Here is a 19,431-nt window from a genome sequence, read left to right on the forward strand (position 1 = left end):
TTTGACAAATATTTAGTAAAAAGCCTGGATTCTTTTTTGCTGCTCACTCAGCATTTGAAAAGGGTCCCTTGTAATAAAACCCAGCATCCAAGAGGTGATTCAGACTAAGTTTCCTGCCTTCTGTGTGGCATTTTCAATTTTATTTTATTAAATTGTTTGTTTTGAAACAGAGGTGATAATTATGTTTACTCATGAGCGAGAGTTCAAGAGCACCTGCCTTCAGTGCTGCCCTTCTGGTGCGTTTGATTTCACTTATAAAATCGTTCTACTCTTAGATTTTACCTAGAGAAGATGTTTGGAACCCGCTGTGTCTATAAGGATTGTGGATCCTTCTGCATAAGAAGGGCCTGCATCCAAACAACCTCCTAGTGGTTCTAGAACATTTGTGGGTGAAGATGTGGTTTAAAATGTCACTTGAAAATAGTTTTGCCACTCAGAGGAAGATGTGACCGCAGCCGCAGCCGAGCTCCTTCCGCCTGCGCCTGCTCCTGCTCCTGACTCACCGCTGTTTGCTCTCGTGGAGGAACAAGTAATCGGGGAGCCGCGCAACTGCTCTGTGGCTTTTAAAAATGCTGGAAAGACACCCCTGGAACCGAGGTGGCGATTCACCGAATTAGAATGGCTAACTAGCCACAACGTAAAATCCTTGGAGAAGGCGAGTGACTTCATCAGAGGCGCAAAGGGAAACTGGTCCAAGTGGAAGGACCATTTCCGATGCCTGCCAAGACTGAGGTCACTACAAGGAGAACTCCCTGTGGGGAAGGGCCTAAGACTTCGCGTCGTTTTCAGAGGAGGATCCACGAGCGACTCAGTGCCGTGGCACAGCCCTTCTGAGACTGATAAACAGATTACTTCCATCAATATGGAGTTGAGATTGAACTCACCATTGCAGATGCTTAAATCAACCTCTTTAATAAACTATCAGTTGTTAAAAAAAAGTTTTGCCAGCTATTTACTTTAAACTTCCATCGTTGACTTTGTACTATAGGGCTTTGGGGAGAATGGTTTTCAGATAGGAAAAAAAGATAGCTGCTTAGCTATTCTTTAGCTGAAGCTAAATTTATAGGTGGCAAGCAAATCACCTGATTTCTTAAAAGAAGTGAAGAATGCATTCAAAAGAATAAGAGATTTGATTTGCCCTACCAAGAAGCAATAAACCTGTTTACTACTCATTCCTACATGAAGATGAACCTAACATATACAGAGAGTGCCACAAGAATGTATACAACTTGAAAGAAGGAAAAACTGTATTAAAATTGTAACACTGAATATATACCGATAACAAAAGATGAATACAAATGGTGTATTTTGGGGGCAGCCCCGGTATATATTCTGGGAGTGATGAGGCATGTCTCCTCCACAGTGAAGGGAATTAATCGGCAAATTACAACTTACTTTGGATTGGAAACTTGACAGGGAGACAGATCATCTTATGTTTCAGTTTGAAACTCAGTAAGTGTTTCAAGAACTAATTATCTAGCAGCAGGTAGTGACATGGAAATATATTAAAATATACATATAAAACTTAGATACTCAAGCATACAGAAAGGCCAGGTCAATTGGTTTTTACACAAAATAAGGTTCAAGGGTGCCAAATATATTAAAATAAAAAAAAATAGTACTAATAAACCATCAATAATAAACCATATGCCTGGCCAAAGCTAATTGATATGCCATCCATTATTTGTCTAGATATCACCAATGAAATATACTATATGATTTGTAACATCAAAGCATGCTGTGATGTTACAAGTTTAATGTGTAAAATTTTCCCTTCTTTTCAATCCTTCAACTTAGAGGTAAAATTGGATAGCTGATACAGTTTGCTTTGTATTTGTCCATCAGCAGGTAGAAGAGTGCTATTTTCACAGTTTTGGGCATTGTAAAAAGTTTGTATAACAAATGTATATAGTACAACTATAGAAGGAAAAAATGTTACTTTCTAAACTAAAATGTGGCGATCAACTGCTAAACTATCCCCATCACGTCTGTAAAATGAGGATACCTGCCTCATAACATTGTCAGGAACGAATGACAATCTGTGTTAAGAGCTTAGCTCAGTACCTGGACCACTCTTAGTGTTTCATAAATACATTATCATAATTACTACTAATTATCTGTTCAAGTATAGAGTTCGGCTGCTGAGCTTTGAGTTTAGCATTGAACTGAAGTCGGATATTTATGTTACATTCTTTAAGGTCATCAAGTGGAAGTCCTGTTGGAACTACTTTTATTGCATTAAGTAAACAATGTTATTTCATTAATTTTTAAATTTAGGTTATCATCTATAAACATTAAAAGTAAGTGTTTTATATTCATGCATTATACTTGGAATGTTAGGATAACTGATAGAGGAAATAATTCTACAGAAGTTTTATTGAGCACCTGCTATAACCAGGCCCTGAAACTACAATAGTTAATAAAACACAGAACTGACTTCCCTAAAAGCCTAAAGCCCACAGGCGATTAAGGGAGACAAACGTGAATAATTAATGACACACTACATCATTTCATCTTTCTTTGTCTCTCTCTTTGCCCTAAATGCCCCATTTAGCTTAGAAGTGAATACCTATACACCTTGAAAACTGGGCTTGGTTTTTTCTCTTCTTAGAAATTTCCCTTCCTCACCCCTTCCACCATAGTTATTCTTTCCTTCCTTTGAATGGCTCTGTAGCTTGTATATTCTTATATCAATAGTATAGTAAGGTGTTTATTTACATGCTTGTCTCTCCTACCAGACTGTTAACGAGAGTTATCACTCATCTCTGTGATGCCAGCTCCCAGCACAGGGCTTAGCACATACCAAGCACTTAATAAATATGCATGAGTGGATACTGTCTACTCACTCTTCTCCCCTCTACGGTCGTCCCTTTCCCATATTCCAACATGCACTTTGAAAAGAAGTGATGGAACATCAAAGAAGTGAACCAAAACTCATTAATAGAAAGGAATATTAAATAACTAATTTGACTGATAAGAAAACATTTTTGTTTCCTAGCTTAATAGTTATATTCATGTATAGTGAAGCTCTATTAAAGTGACTTTCTCAATTCAGAATGAATTATATTGTTTATAGAACAGGACTGAATATATCATTATTTTATGTATGAGAAGGGGGTTGCCAAGCAGAGAACAGTGTGAATAAAACTGCTGGAGGGTTGATTAATGCGTTTCATACATTTTAACAGCATCCAATTAAGTATATTCAGTTACGTGATTGATTACAAATGATAATAAAAGAGTCATCTATTTATTAAAGTACCTCCAATAGGAACTATTATTTGCCAATCTGCTACTAGCAGTTACCTTTAACAATACACTTGAAGCAACAAAAATGCTATTCGTAAAGAAATCTAAAGTGGAAAATAGTTCCTCTTCCTTCCAGTTAATCCAAATTAAAGAGCTCTTGAACTCCCTACCCTTAGTGATGAATGGCTGTGGAATAAAGTCTTAGTTTAAGGACTTTCTTAATTTAAAATCAAATCCAGTATCAGTATATTCTGGCATATGAACCATAGATTCCATATATCCATTCAAACCAATATTCAAGATTTATGATAAAACATTCACTGGTTAAAAAAAAAAAATTCACTGGTGGTTAATTTTATAAGGATTTTAGTAGATGTATCTCATAAAGCTTATTGAAAAATTCTCAACTCTTAGAAACCTACTTTTCGTGAGATGAAACTAATTAATCAGCAAGGTCTAAGACTTCCTTTAAGAAAGATAATTACTTTTATTACTAATGCTCAGTTTTATTTCAATGTTGCCTGATTTGACCTTGCTATGATTCTGTATAACAAAACTAAATATTTTAGGGTGATGTACTATGTCTCTTAAGAAGCTTTTTCTGGTCAGCCATTTTTGTTATTTGAAAACTAAGGTATATTTTACATTTATACCCAAATGAGGTTTGTTTTGTTGGACTAGATAAAAAAGTTAATGTAGCTGCCTTCTATGTTGTATCCCCTGGACTTGCGTTACTGTTATTTAATTGCATATCAGCCTACCTGCCTGCCCACCCTCTCTTTGTACACCTTTCTATCTTCTTTAACTCTTTCAGTTCATGTAAGTGTAGCCAAGAAATCCAATGCTATTTCCAGTTGTCTAAATTACCTAAGGCAAAATGAAATAAGTCTTAAACTTTATTAACACCAACACTATTAAGAGAATATTATACTGCAACTTCAGTAAAACAATCAGATTGATTATATTTTGTCTTTCCAAAGAAAGTCACATTCAAGGAAATACTTTTCCTGTACTTGGTAAATTGTTCATTTTAATTATTGGCAGAATGAATTAATTAGAATTTAACATTGCTTTCTAAAAAGAGTATCCCTGGCAAGCTAATCAAGAATTCGCCATACTACTTAAATCTTAGTATGTCTGCAAACTCCATTATGAAAAAGTTTTAAAAACCGGCAAAGTGGCATATCACCCTTATATTTTACTTGGGATTAATCCTAGCGTCAATCTAGTTGGAGAATAATAGAAAATTTTGCCTGACACAAACTTCAGGGAAATATTAATCCAGCCCTCTCACGTAGTATTTTATTCAGCTTGGGTTCTTTTTTTGAATCAGTGGGTTGTACAATGGTATAAAATTTCACATCTCAATAATTAAATTGTTTTGGCTCCTTAGTGAACTGAGCTTTCTCTTTCTCTTGCCTAAAGTTTAAGCACCACTAAGAAACCCCTGCCATACTAGTCCCCCTGTGCTTCACTGTGATTTCTTCACTCCTACTTCAGTTATAAGCAGAAGACATTTCTGTGACATCATTTTATTAGGTTGGTGCAAAAGTAATTGCAGTTTAAAAGGTTGAAAATAATTGTAAAAACCGCAATTACTTTTGTCCCTACCTAACAGAAGACAATTTCCTGTGTTTCATCAGAGCATGTAAAATTCTAATTCTAAAGTTTTGTTCATTCCGTGACCATCTGATTAGTTTTATTTCCTACTCCTCACTCAGTTTCAAAAAAAAACCACAAGAAATGTAATACAGGTTTTCTATTTTAATGAACTTTTAAGTTCACACTTGCGTTTTTAGGAACTGGAAACTTGGGAATATGGTAGCGGCCTGCTGTTTTTCATTAGAAGTCTTATTGTACTATATGACTTTTTAATCTATGTGTATATGGTATTCTAATAAAAATTAAGGAAGAATAATCAAAAGTTTCATAAACTTGTTCATGCCAGATATGTTTTTGTCTGTGTTCAAATAGTCCTACCAATTCACCTAGTTTTTACCCAACATTTTATTATGAAAAATTTCAAACATACAGCAAAGTTCAAAGAAGTTTATAGTGAACATCCATACACTCCCATCTAGAGTCCACCCTAAACATTTTACTCTTCTTGATTATGTATCTTTTAGATAATCGCTTGGTTGAGCATAATCCCTGACAAAACCTCTTTTATGAATTCCTTTTTGTCGCTTACTTTTCTTAATTTGCATCAAGATGTATGCTGTTTCATTTAGTCTTATTTACTATGATTCCTTGAATCGCATGTGCATGCGTGTGTGGGTGTATATACACGTTTTCAGAATCAGAGTTCCAAGGTGTTGACAGCAGAGTGGCCAGTCATTTCTACTGGATTAACCATCATGTGGGAAGGTCTTTTACTTCTCAGCACAATGTATAAAGTCGTGATCTCCTGTCTTCTTTCCACTCTTGTCTTAGGAATTCCATTTTAATTGAAATGAAACAGTACCTAATTAATACTTCTTCAGGAAGAAAACAACAATGAAGCAGATTTTATTGGATATTTTTAAAGGTGTCTACATTTATGCCATATTGGAGTCTTGTTATATAATCCTCAAATACTTGAATGAAACATAAAATAAGCATTATACATATATATTTTCCTCTTAAATCATAGCTATCACCTAAAGGCTATCACCTTATTTATGCTAGTTTTCAGAAATGATTGCCTGTAGATTTTATTAGTGTGTCTTTGACCTTTCTCTTTTATGTTCCTTAAAGATGAGTTTTAATCATAGCCTTTTTGTGAATAAGAGGTTTATTATATATCTTTTATTCCCTGAAATTTAGAGTCAGTTTTCATTGTGTTGTCTGGTATACAGCCATTTCTTATCACTGAATTTCTCCCATCTTTTATCTATTTTCTTTCTAGGTACTGCTCTGTAATACATTATTACTGGTGTACAGCAGCCCTCCTGACCGTTTTCCTGCTTGTTTGATTTCCCATTCCTTGTCTTTCTCTGAGACCCATGCTCTTGCTGATTTTTATAGAAGAACCAGCTTTAGTCATTCATTCAAATCACTAATGTGTAGATGATGTGCCAGCACTAACTTGAGCTACACGGCGATGCCTCCACCTTACCTCCATTCTGCCAAACTTGGATTCTCAGTGCCCATTCCCAACTGGAACATTTGCCCTTTTTTGCAATGCCATTCTCATCCATCCTCCCAGTTTCATTTTTACCTAGCATCCATCAGGACCCAGTTTCTTTGAGCTTTTGCTGACCTTAATAGGTACATTTAAAAATAATAGGTTAGAAAGCTTTATTTATTTATATCAAGGTGATATTTATACCAAGGGTTCAAATAATAGGTCTGCATAGTTTTCCAGAAAAGAGCCTGAATTTTGGGATTCTAAATTTGAATATGGTATGCTATCACTTTTCAAATATTTTTACTACATGCCAAGAACTGTTGTAATATTTCTGGGCGATTTTTCAACACTGAGCTGCTCTGTGAGTGAAGATAATTACTGAAGTGGTAAAAAAAACCAAAGCAGAACACTAACTTTACTTCAGTATATTATTTCTTTTGGTTAAAGACCAATAAGACCAAGATTGTGGGTTTAATCCCATGTGGGCCAGTTAACTTCCCACCAATAAATACTTTTCAGTATTCACATGAATATGAGTAGTTTAGCACAGACCCATTTATCATGGTCAGTGGTGCAAACTTCATATCCCAAGGTTAGCAAATGCAGAAAATAATACATTTTAATGAAAACAAAGTTATTTGGCAAGATTTCTATTTTTTCTTTAGTGCCAGAGACATATGAATACAGTGATATAAATATTGCATATAAGTTCTATGTAAATCCTGTAATTCAATTGGAATATATAAAATAATTGTTAAACTATATAAATTTCAAAAATGCAGAAGAAAGAAATAGCATAAAGTTTAAATAAAACGGATTTGGGGCCAACTTCAACAGTGAGTGGTTCGGGTGAATATAAGTGATGGGGGGAAGTGGCAGCTGCCAAACCTCTCTTGTTAGGTTGGGGGGACTGGTTGGTTGGTATCCACCAGCTTCTTTCTCAAAAGGATTTCTGGTGCTAGGCTACAGTAGTTAGATTCAATCAAAGAGACAAACAAGACCTGTAGGATTTTCACCAGGAAATAATTGGCTGATAAGTGTGATTGAGAGAGATGATCTTCGCAGCTGTGTTAACAGCACAGCAGAGTAGATTGCTTAGCTTTTAAAACCATGAGCACTTCCTGCTATTATGGATCTTACTGGATCTTACCAGCAACTTGGAAAATGCCCCTCAGAAGAGTGTATAGTTCATTCCTTCTGCACCAGACAACCAGGTCCAAAATATTTCAACTCTGAGAGATCAAGAGAGCATTGAGACGTTCTTTAGAGGTGAGGTTTGTTTGGGGGGTCACTGCCCTCCCTTTCTCTACTCCCCATCCTTGACTGAGATCCTGCTGTTCTTTGGCCACCTTAGGCTTCCACCTAGACACACATGCATTGGAGATTGTGCTATCCTCTGGACTTGCCCAAAATCATCAGTCTGTGTCTCATTTCCTTAAGAGCTTTTCACAACCCAGTTAATCTAATCAATTGTTTCTCCCGAATGTCTCTTTCTTCCTTTCTATGTATTATGCACATTCAGTAATGGAGCTTTTACTTTAATGCTCTGAAATGAACGAGTGAGTCTAATGGTTGAAAGTTTAAGCATCATGGCCATCTATTCGGGAGGCTTTGATAGCACATTTGATCCTTGAGTGGTGCTCTTCCAATCACACTAACTCTGTATAAGGTCAGCCCTGGTTTCCTGTCCCTTGTCTTTAAAGTGATTGTGTATAAATTTAGAGAAAAGATAAGATCTCTAGAAATGGAGACTGTACAATTTTCAGAGTAAAACATAATAATTTAGAGCATTTCAATTAGGAAAGAATTGAGCTGGAATCATAATTCCATGTCTGCTGAGCTGTGTGGCCTTGGTGATTTATCATTTCATTGGTAAATCAGGATAATAAAGCTTTACCTAACATTTATTGTGCTGCTTCAGTGAAATAATATACAAGTATATAAAAGAAGCTTAGCACTAATATATAATGCAAACTGTGTAAGAAACAAAATATGTGAGAAACAGTACCTGGCACAGAGTAAACACTCAAAAATTATTTCCTGAAAGTTGCAGTCTTTGCCACAGGGAATAAATTATCAAAGAAATTATTTAAGAAATGATCCCAGAATTTTTTCAAAACCATAAATGTCTAGATAAAACCCAGTGAGGACACAAAGAAAAAGACCTACCACAAATCATAATCATTATTAAATTTCAGAATGCCAGCAACAAAACAAAGATCCTAAAAGCTCCCAAAGAAGGCAAGTAAGATTCAATAGATCAAAAATTAGAATAGCATCACATTGTCCAAAGCAACACCGGTAAAAAGAAAATAGTGGAGGAAGTCCTTCAGTTTTTGGAAGGAAAATGGTTTCCAACTAAGAATCCTGAATATACCTGAATTCTCAAGTGTGAGGACAAAATAGACATTTTCAGACATTCAAAATTTACCTCTCATACACCTTTCTTAGGGAGCTACTGGAGGACGAGTTCTAACAAAAGAAGTAAACCAACAAAAGATGAAGTTAGAGGACAGGAAACAAGGAAAACAACACAGAAAGGGAATCTTCAGGATGGTGGTGAGGAAGGATCCAGGATAATAGCTGTGCCACAGGCGCTGGAGGCAGTCCAATCAGAGTGGGAGCCTGGAGGGTTCCTGGAAGAACGGGTCCAAAATGATGAAACCAATAGATTGTCTGATGTGTCTGAATGTACTGGAAGGAGATCTGCACTTCTTGCTGAATTTGGGAATGAACTAGTAGCCAGTCTCTAGAAAACCAAGCAAAGAGAAAAAGGAGGTCATTATTAATTCCAGGGAAAATGAATAGTAATGCAAGAAAGAAATGTAATAGCTACTACACAACTGTACTGTGACTATCTGCCTCATTATATAATGGAAACACTAAGTATTAACCGTACCAAGAATTATGATACGGCTACATTGGGACTGGAGGAAGGGAAATACGGGGGGGAAATGTTGTAAGAGCAAAATCCTCATTTTTTCATAGTAGGAAGTTGATGGATAACAGGAAAAGTGAAAACATTAAGAAATGTCAGTGTAGGCATTTTATTTAGCTCTATGGAGGTAAATATGAGAATAAACAATTTAAAATGCCAGGAGTGGTTATCTTTGGGGAGTGGCATTACAAATAAGGGAGGATTGGGGTGGAGACTGCTGCTTGTATTGCTCATAAGCCGTGGTAAACATCACTAATGCTCCTCGATATGGGTCTTCTTCCTGGGCAAATGGAAGCGTGTGTCCAGCTAGGCAGGCCCGTGCAACTAGCTCTGGCCTAGACAGAGCCGAAGTGATACATGTCGTTTCTGGGCTACAGCCTTCAGCACCTCTTTCTATGCCTCAAGCCACCTAGAAGGGAGGAGGACAAACTGGAATGCATCCAGTAGTCTGGAAATCCTTCCTGTTCTTTAGAACTGTGACTTCTCAGCGTAAAGAAGAGAAAATTAAGAGATCTGGGAAACTTTTTTCTAAACGTTCTAGGTTTGTGTAGGCCATATGGATACTTTGGCAACGAAACTCTGCTGTTGTAGCGCAAATGAATGAGTGGGTCTGTGTTCCAATAAAACTTTATTTGTGGACCCTGAAATTTGAATTTGATTAACTTTCACATGCCAAATTCTTTTTATTTTTTTACAACTATTTAAAAAATGAAAACATTCTTCGTTTACAAGCTGCATAAACACAGGTGGAATTGGCCCCTGGGCCTTAGTTTGCTGACCCCTACTTTAAATATTTGCAGGATTATTATGCACAAAACTAATAGTGTATTGTTTGTTTTTAGAGGAGAAAACTGAAACTAAAGAGTAGGAGTCTGGGGGCACAGGGGATCAATTCCAGCCTTAAATTTCCTCGTATAATAAGAGCATTTCTATAAACAAGAGCTGCCTTCAGTGAAAAAGGCTGCCTCAAGGTGTCCTGTGCTTGAAATGTTCACAGAGGTGGAGGTTGCACTAGATGACCTCTCAGCTCCCTTTTAATTCTTACATGTCATGGCCCTATAACACAATTAAGATGTCATTCTGATAAAGCTGTTTTAATGTTTTCCAAAGTACAGTTGCTTCCCATGGGTTTCAAGACAGTGCTTACAGTTAGATAGATAGGTAGGTGTGTGTGTGTGTATGTGTGTGTGGGTGGGGGGGTTGTTGCCTTAAGTATTTTAAATTAAGCATCTGTGGGGCCATAATTTGCAAAGATTACTTGCTCTCCGAAACATGTTTGCACCCAGCAGGGTTTTCTAAATTCAATCATAATCTCCAAGCATCCCTCGCCTAGACTGGCTGAAGGTACAGACTTCATTTTCATCCCGTTAGGCGACCTGGGAGCTGCAGTCAGTAGTCTTGAAGTCAGTAATCTGTCTGCTTCATTAAAGTGTTAATTTCATGGATTTAATGTCCTTTGTAAAATGTACTGCTGCAGGACACTATATGCAGATTTAGTCTAAAGCATACCAATTTGCGCGTCGCATTTTAGTATGTTTATTTCTTCGGATTTGTCTATTGGTATTCCTAGAAATTGCTTTCATGTTTATAAAATGTTCAAATATCTAAAATCTTTAGATATTTAATCCAATTTCACCCTGGCAAAATGAATTTTAATAGTAATTCTGAAAGCAATTTTCTTCATCAGTGACATAATTCTCACTTCTAAGAGTGAAATACACATGCTTTTTCCCCCCTATAACTCTGAAGCTCCATCTTCAAAGAAAGGTTCAGTGGCAGTTTCAGTGAATGATCAGAATGAATCTAGATAGTGCCAGGTAGAAAAATAGATGCGCAGAAGAATCTTTGATGTCCTATGATGTCCTCTATCTTTTATGTTTTGAAAGTGCCTATTTAAATACCAAGCTCTCATTTTTACTCCCCCAAACTGAATTCTGATTGATCTCCCAAAAGGGAAGGTTAATCAAAAGAGATAACCAAGAGGTTATTGCTGCCCTAACAGTAAGACCTCCCAATCAGTGCCCCGAAACCAGTAATTAGAATAATTTCTGTAATTGTACTACAGAAAATTCAGATAAAAATGTTTTAGTTTGTCCAGACCCTCGTGGGTGTCTTGGACCTTCCTTTCCACATGTTTGCCAGTACCTGTACATCTTGCCGATTTTCCTCATACCCGTTATCGCCTCTAAGGTCTCCTTTGCTGGCTTCCTTTCCTTTTCTGCTCTCCAATGGAAAAGCCATTTCCCAAGGTTCTGTCCTCTGCTTTTGGCTCTTCTTTCATTATATTATCCTCGCCTCTCCCTTAGAATATACCTCCATGCTTGTAATGACCATCACCTGTTTGCTAATGATTCCCAGAGTTACGCTTCTGCCTAACCTGTCTCCTGCGGTCTGACCCACCTGTGTCTCCAGTAAGTGGATCGGATAGTTTTATTTAGATATGTCTCAACCACCTCAAATATGTCTATAACCAAACTCCCTACTTTCTTCCCAGTATCTTCATTTCTATTCAGCAGTGCCACTATTCTCAAGCTAGAAATGTTTCAGGGGGTGGCCCACAAAGATGTAGAAAATCAAAGAACAGTTTACTCCTTTTGATGAATGCCAAAAATTTGTCTTGTTCTAGGGCAATTGAATAGAGTTAAATTCTTTTCAGCCCAAACATACCCATAAGAGTCTATGCACACTAATAATAACCCTATAAAATTATTAGCCCTCAGTCATGTACCCTCAACTTCCACCAGGGCCATGGTGCAGACATTTATGTTGCTTGTCATTGGGCATGGCGGGGGGAGGGGCGGTTAGGGTGGGACATTAACTTGATCAAATGTTTCCAAATCATCTGAAGTTTTTATTAAAATGAACTTAATTCCGAGAGGACTGTGGAATCACTCTGTTCTCAAGCTTCATAAGATTAAGGGTGGCCCAAGTCATCAGCTCAAGGCTATTGGCTGCAAATTGACCTTCCCTAGTTACGTTTTAAAATAGGAGTTTAGCAAGTGGCATTCCACTCTGTTTCTTGATGAGTAGCTCATGCAACTATTTTCTCGGGTACATCACTGAGGGTCATATGCAGCTGGGCTTTTAAAGCAGTAAAAAAAATGAGCACGCCAGTTTCTGGCCAATATGATACCATCATTGCTGATTATCCCGGGTGACTGGGACATAGTTTAAAGCCACATATGTTTAAATTCACTATTTTAAGATAAAACGTAGTATCTCTTACTGATATTTCAATGAAAATGATTGTTAAGAAGGCTGAGACATTTTTATTCAGCCAATTATGATAGTTATCCATTCATTCAGCAGATATTTATTGAATGCCTATGAGACAGCATTGAACTAAGTGCTGCATGACATACAAAGGCATTATATAATACTGTCATTACTCTTAAAGAACCTATACAATCCAGTAAAATTCTTCATTGAGTTGAGGTTTTTGGTGTTTTTTTTTTTTTTACATATATCAGTTTATTTTAAAGGGTATTATAAGGATACAGATGAGCAGCCAGATGAAGGGGTACACAGGGCCGGGTATGTGGGAAGGGGCACGGGGCTTCCATGCTCTCTCTGGGCACACCAATCTCCCTGCATCTCCATGTGTTTACCAATTCAGCAGCTCTGGGTTGTTCAGTTTTAAAAAACACTGAAAAAAAAACTATGAGATTAAAAGCTTCCTGCTTCCATATGATTCCGTGCTGAATTCCTCAAGTCTATAATAATTTTTGGAAATCTCAAGTGTTAATTTTTATTTATAGTCTCCTACCTTTATTAGGGACCTGGAGCTGATTCTGTGACTACTTTTAAGTAATTCTAAACACTAATAGGATCAAGAATGATGTCTTCACAGCAATACCCCCCACGCCCCCGCCCCCAGAGCAGGGACAGTTTGACTTTGACTATCAAAGTCAAAGGACACATAAAGTTAACTGGAAATAAACTATGTCCATGGCAGTATGTGAGACAAATTAGCCTTAGAATGACTAAGCTGTTTTCTAGACTGAAAGATACACCAGAATGTAAGTGTAGCTTTCATTATAAATATGCAAGCTAGTGTTTCTGAGTGTCTTATTGAATTTACTTTTGCTATCAAGTTGCTTTTCCTCATTTTTTTATTATGGGCAATATTTTTGTATACATATCTATGGTTAAGAAAGGGGAGGCTACATCCAGAGACAGATTTGAAGAGCCAAGTTAGAGAGACTCGCAGTCATACTGTGGCTCCAGCTGAGCCAGTTATAACAGAGTATTTCTGTTTCTGTAGAGAGAAAAGGAAATGGTGTCCTAAGAGTGACTGATGTATTTTCATGAGAAGTAATGGATAGTAGCAGCACCATAAAGATAAAACTATAGGCAGAGAAAAATGAACCACAAGAGAATATTTCTTTATATGGACATTCTACTCACTTATAAACCTTTAGTTTTCTCTGTCAAGCTGGATATAGAAGATACTTACTAAAAAAGTTTATTCCTAAGTAGCAAATTTACGCTAAGCAATGTAAATTCACTGGAATAAAAGATAACCTAGTTCAATCTAGGAATGTGATAGGCCATACCATTTCTCACTTTATTACAGGTCAATGATGGAACCATTAAAAAATTCACATGTGAGCCATAATTCTTTCAAACAGAATTATATTTTTATAATAATACCTAGAAGAGTAATGGAAAACTTTTCCATTTTTAGAACCACATGCAAGAAAACATACCATAGCCAGTCCTTTTCCGATTGGACACATTCTCAATTAGAACAGTGTGTTTTTTCTGCTGTGGGTAATTAATTGATGTTTTGTTTGTAATATGTTTCAGAAATGGAAAGAATTTCAGTTATATTTGCAGTATAATTAAATTAAGATATTTAACTTTGTCTAAAAGACTTTTGCTGCCAAACTTAACATTTTGAGAGACTTTTAAAAAGATAATGTGAAGACCAATTGTATTCCTCTAGAATTTAACTTTTAAATGTACTTATTGAGGATACCCAAGTACAAGTTGAGGCCTTCACTTTAGTCCTTTTATACAATGAAAAGAGCGAACTAAAGCTGGGGGCAGGAAAACTGGCTTCTAATTTAGTCCTTTTATTCAGCCAACTCTAAGCCTCTTTGAAAAATTACTTAATGTACTCTGATCTGATCTTCAGTGTTCCAAACTGAAAATGAGAAATTCTAAACTGTCTCTCGATATTAAATTCTTGAATCTAACTCCAGGGCTTTAGAATCAGATTGACCTAGGTTAGAACTACGACCTTTTCCCCTTACTGGTTTTGTAACCTTGGACAAACCACTCACTCTGAGTCTTAAGACCCAGTTCATGGGGTTATTGTGAGTATTGAATAAAATAATGTGAAAAGTACCTTTATACTCTGGCATTCAGTGTGTTTCTTCTTTTTTTTCCTTTATCTTCATAATATAGAGGAATCATTTCTCTAACAGGTATTTGTATGAATAGTAACATTCAAAACAATGACGAGAATACAAAGACGAGAAAGGCATGTACCCTGCCCGTGAGGAGTATATAATCTAATCCAAGAAATATGATTTTGACATTAACACTTAGTCAGAAAAATGGTAATTGTTATAGGAGAAATTCACATAAGGAGTTGTGGGATTTAGAAAAGGAAGACAATGTATGCATTATCATCAAATCCCAGAGTTCAGATGACTGGGAGATAATAAAACATAACCTTTGAATATTATGAGATGTTCTAATTATTGACACAAACCATGGTGATGTGTATGTAAGAAGTGAGTGTTACCCATCCCAGGTTGCATCAATTTGTATCGAAAAGAAAACAGATCCTGATTCACTGAGAAGGGCACATCATCGCTTCTGAAGTATTTGTGCCAAAATGCATAACTTGGATTTAATTATGAGGAAACACTAGACAAAACAAATTGAGAAACATTCCGCAAAATAACTGTCAAACATTGGTCTTGGATTGGATCCTGAACCAGAAAAAGAACAATAGTGGAACAATTGGCAAACTTGGAATAAAATTTGATATATAGATTAGCTAATAGCAAAGTATGAATGTTACTTTCCTGGTTTTGTTTAAGTGTACTATGGTTGTATAAGATGGGGAAGGTGGTGAAGTTTACTGGAAGTCTTTTTACCACTTTGCAACATTTTTTATAAATCTGAAATTATTTCAAAATAAAAGTCAAAAAAAGAAAGGTAATGGATTCTTACATAGTATAAATCCTTTGCAGATTAAGCTAGCTAAAGTAAAGATATGTTTTAGATTTATATGTGAGAATTTAGGAAAGCTGAAAGGTCACAACAGAGCTGTTCCTGAATTTAAAAATATTTTGACAGATTTCAGCTGACCTACAACTTAAAACTAAGATGATGCACATAAAAAGGAGATCTAAATAATCTTGTCCTCAGAATGTGTAGTACTCTGGTTTAGAATAGATTTTACTGGCCAAGACTAACGACCCTCCTTTATCCCATGATGTATATTAAAATTATAATGTTCCACGGCAGTGGAGATTGACCTTTAAATCCTGCTTTGAAAATTTTTTGTTAGTACTTCCTTTGTAAATATGCTATTATTTGAGTGGATAGGCTAGCTAATTTAGATTGCTTTTTTGGGGAGTGGCTGTTACTTTTAAAGGGCCTGATTTGTGTTTTCTAGTCTCCATTAATTATTGAAGAATGCTTTTATGACTTAATGAAGACCTCAGGTTTATAGGATTGAGTTAATCACACGGGACATTATTATTGGTCTCAGGCAAAGCTTCTCTTTTTTTTTTCTTCTTTTTTTCTTATTCTACTTTACTCCTGTACCCTACTCCCATTTCTTCTTCCTTCCATAGACAGTCATTCTGATATATTTAATGTGTACCTTTTTGCTTCTATGTGTTCCTGTAAAATTTTTGTTTTGTTTTATATTCCCATATTTTTAAGTTTATACAAATAGGCTTGTTATATATCTAGTTCTGTTTCTTGCTATTCCATTATTTATTCGTTGAACAAAAATTCTTAACCAAAATTATAACATTTTTTGCTTTATAATTTATGTTCTTGAAGTTTTCTGTTTTTTAAGAAACACTTCCTTGGTACTTAATCAGAAAAACAGTCTCTATTTTCTCTGTTAATTGCGTAACTACCTTTTACATTTAAGTTTTTATCCATCTGGAATCCTTGAAGTGTGTTCTTGATGAGGACGCAGTTTTATTTTTCTCCAGCACCATGTATTAAGCAATCTGTCATTCCTCCATTGATATGTGATGTCACTGTGGGTGTCTATGAAGTTTCCATATATCTATCAGAATGGTTTAGAATTTTATTCTGTTGCATTGCCTTTTTTTAAAAGACACTTGATGTTTGTTTTTCCATAACCACTTGATTTTTTTTTTTTGAATGTGCTTTCCATGGTGAAGACGCTATCTCTTCTAAATCTCAAGGAACTGGTTCCTGCATGTGCTAAACCAGAATAAGTGCCTTCTTGCTTTCAGAACTGGTGAAGCATTCCAGCCCATGGTGATCTTGTCCTTCTTCGGACTCACTCCAAGTACTCATTTTTTATTACACTCATTTCACTTCTCTTAAAATTTCATATTAACTTTTATTCATTTCCTGTGTTAGTACTTAATCTTTCACATGTTTGTATCGTGTATTTCAACTAGATTACAAACTTCCAAAAGGCAGGGATTGTTTCCACGTCTTTGTCTCTCCCATAGTAGCTGCCCAGGATCTGGAGTCGTCATCGTAGCCAGGATTTAGTGAGCACCTACTAGATTCTTCATCAGTTTACTTTTGATTTGATGGATATATGACTTCTTAACAGAACTGTAAGCACATAAGGGCAATGATTGACTTATGAAGGATGCAGGACAAATATGCAGTTTCTCCATGCACTAGTTTGACCGTGCCATGTCTTCTGCAGGACTTTTTGTTACGTCTGAATTTCTCCATCTTAAGTTTAAAATTACCAATTCTTTTTTCTTTCCCCCTTTATTTTTAGTAATTGTATTTCATTTCATTTTCCTTAATAAACGAAGTGAAAAGCAGTTGTGGTAAATAAATCATGTGCAAGGGAAAGCAATGCATTATAATTAGGATTCATTATTATTTAATTAGGCATTCCATTATTGAATTGGTGTCTCTAGCTTCTCCTGGTATCTGACTAATCCTGAAACAAATCCTTCTTTGTGGACAAATATTAGCCTGTAATAATTAGAGTGTTCATCTAAGCTAAGTCTTTTCATTAAATCTCTTTCTGATTAAGCTAGCTCCGCAAGTACAGACTGATTTAATTTCATGTGATTTATCCACTTGTGTATCAAAGTCTAGTGGAAGTTGTTTTTAACATCAGAGGATTAGGAATATTAACATCATCTTTATAGTTACAGATCTTTCAGGTATTTAAAACATTGCTGTTTGATAGGTCTGGAAACCTAGGTCTGATGTCACTTTGCTAAATTTAAGAGTGTCACAAGTGCTGTAACAGGCTGTCATTGAAAACAATACACTGATTCTGGTTTATATTAAAGTATTGAGCTTAGAGTTAGTACATTCTTATGTTGCTTGGGTTTGGGAATCAATTTTTATTCCAAATAACTGGTTCAACAGATTAAATGTGCGTTTTCTGTTTTACCAGAAGTTCGGTGGCACTAGAAACAAGCAGATCGTAGACAAATATTCTGAATTAAGGGCTTCCACGGACATGAAGGTTACTTGTCTTTTAAAAAATTTTTTTAATTACTTGGAGTTGGCTATTATTGCTTCCTCACACTTTACCTCCTTTCTTCTTTTCCTCATTTTTCAGTGGTGGGCATTTAAATTTGTTGGGGGTCTTCTTTTTACTTCTTAATCATTTCTCCCCAACATTCCTCCCTTACTTTATTATAGTCTGACCTCACCACTTGCTCTTATACTTTTTGCCTTTTATCCAGGTTTTTATTTTATTTTTTATCCCTTCAGTCCTTCCTCCTTGCCTGCTGTGTGTACATGAGAAAGCTTGCACTGCTGGCTACATCTGACTGACTAAAGCTACACGTGAATCAATCATGTGAAGCCAAAGGATATATTCTAATTTGCTGCAGCCAAAATATCCTGAAAATACTGCCCTTTTTAATGATAATCCAGAAAGCCCATTAATGAAGCAAAGTGAATGATTTTTTTTCCTGATCATCATTTAACTCCAGTTCTCAGAAATCCCAAGGAGGTTGAGACTATGTGTGTACGTGCATTCTCAGTTGAGGGTGAGAGGAAATGCCATGAGAGGGGACAGAATGGCATTTCAGCATCCTGAACGTTCTGAGGTCCCCATTTCCAGCCTTCCCCCTGGAGTTATCAGGTTCCTGAGAGTTGCTGATTCTTTCCTTTCTCTCTCCCTCCCTCTCCTCTGCCCTGTGTGACCTGTTTTTGTTGGAAACAGTGGTATGGTGGGAACCTGAGTCAGTAGGTCAAAGGCAGGTAGAAGGTGCTTTGGAGTCAGGACTGGAAGCTGAGGGATCTCAGACCAAGTCAGGCTGAGTTTCTTAACAGGCCTGGGCATTGCTTGAGGGGCTCTAAGCAGCTCAGCAGCAGTGAAGGGGTCGTCTTGTCTGGATCAGCAGAGGGCGGTTGTTAACAAATCTGTTCCCAGGCCACATGCACTAATAGGAGGATAATCTATAACTGATGCAATACCGTGTCATTTGCACAAGAAACCCTCACCCCCCCCACTCCCCACCCCCCAGGAGGAGGTCAGAATAGAAACGGGAGTGTTGTGTAAGTAAGGCAGCAATTATTGGTTTCAGATGAATGTCTGTACTGATGGAAATGCCAGCTCTGAGAGAGATTTTCAAGCTAGTGGGAACCCCTGCGTCTTATGGACAGAGAGAAAAAAATAGCACAGTGGAGAATTACGAGGCTTTCTTTGAGGAAGTTGGTGGTTCCATTTAAAGACAGATTTTTGAGAACTGATTAGGAAACAAATGCTTCTATGGTGATGCTTCAGTTAGTGAAGAGGCTGCATCCCAGCATGCATAATGCAATGTCTTTGTTATCAGAAATGACACAGAAAGCACTTGGCATTGCTTTCCAGAATATCAGGAAAGAATTTTAGTTTAAAAATAGCATTATATATTTAACATTGTCAAATATGCCATAAACTACAAAATATTCATCTGGGGATTTGACGGTA

General features: G+C 36.5%; 1 protein-coding gene and 1 pseudogene across 4 annotated transcripts in view; both read left to right on the plus strand.

Annotated features, from left to right (window-relative positions):
- The window catches only part of LCLAT1 (lysocardiolipin acyltransferase 1), a 159,094-nt gene that overhangs the window by 121,229 nt on the left and 18,434 nt on the right, over positions 1-19,431 (plus strand). The gene's annotated exons all lie outside the window — the stretch shown is intronic.
- LOC109449223 (small ribosomal subunit protein uS10) lies at positions 192-5,675 on the plus strand (annotated as a pseudogene).

Source organism: Rhinolophus sinicus, linkage group LG05, assembly GCF_036562045.2.
Source record: "Rhinolophus sinicus isolate RSC01 linkage group LG05, ASM3656204v1, whole genome shotgun sequence".
NCBI lineage: Eukaryota > Metazoa > Chordata > Mammalia > Chiroptera > Rhinolophidae > Rhinolophus > Rhinolophus sinicus.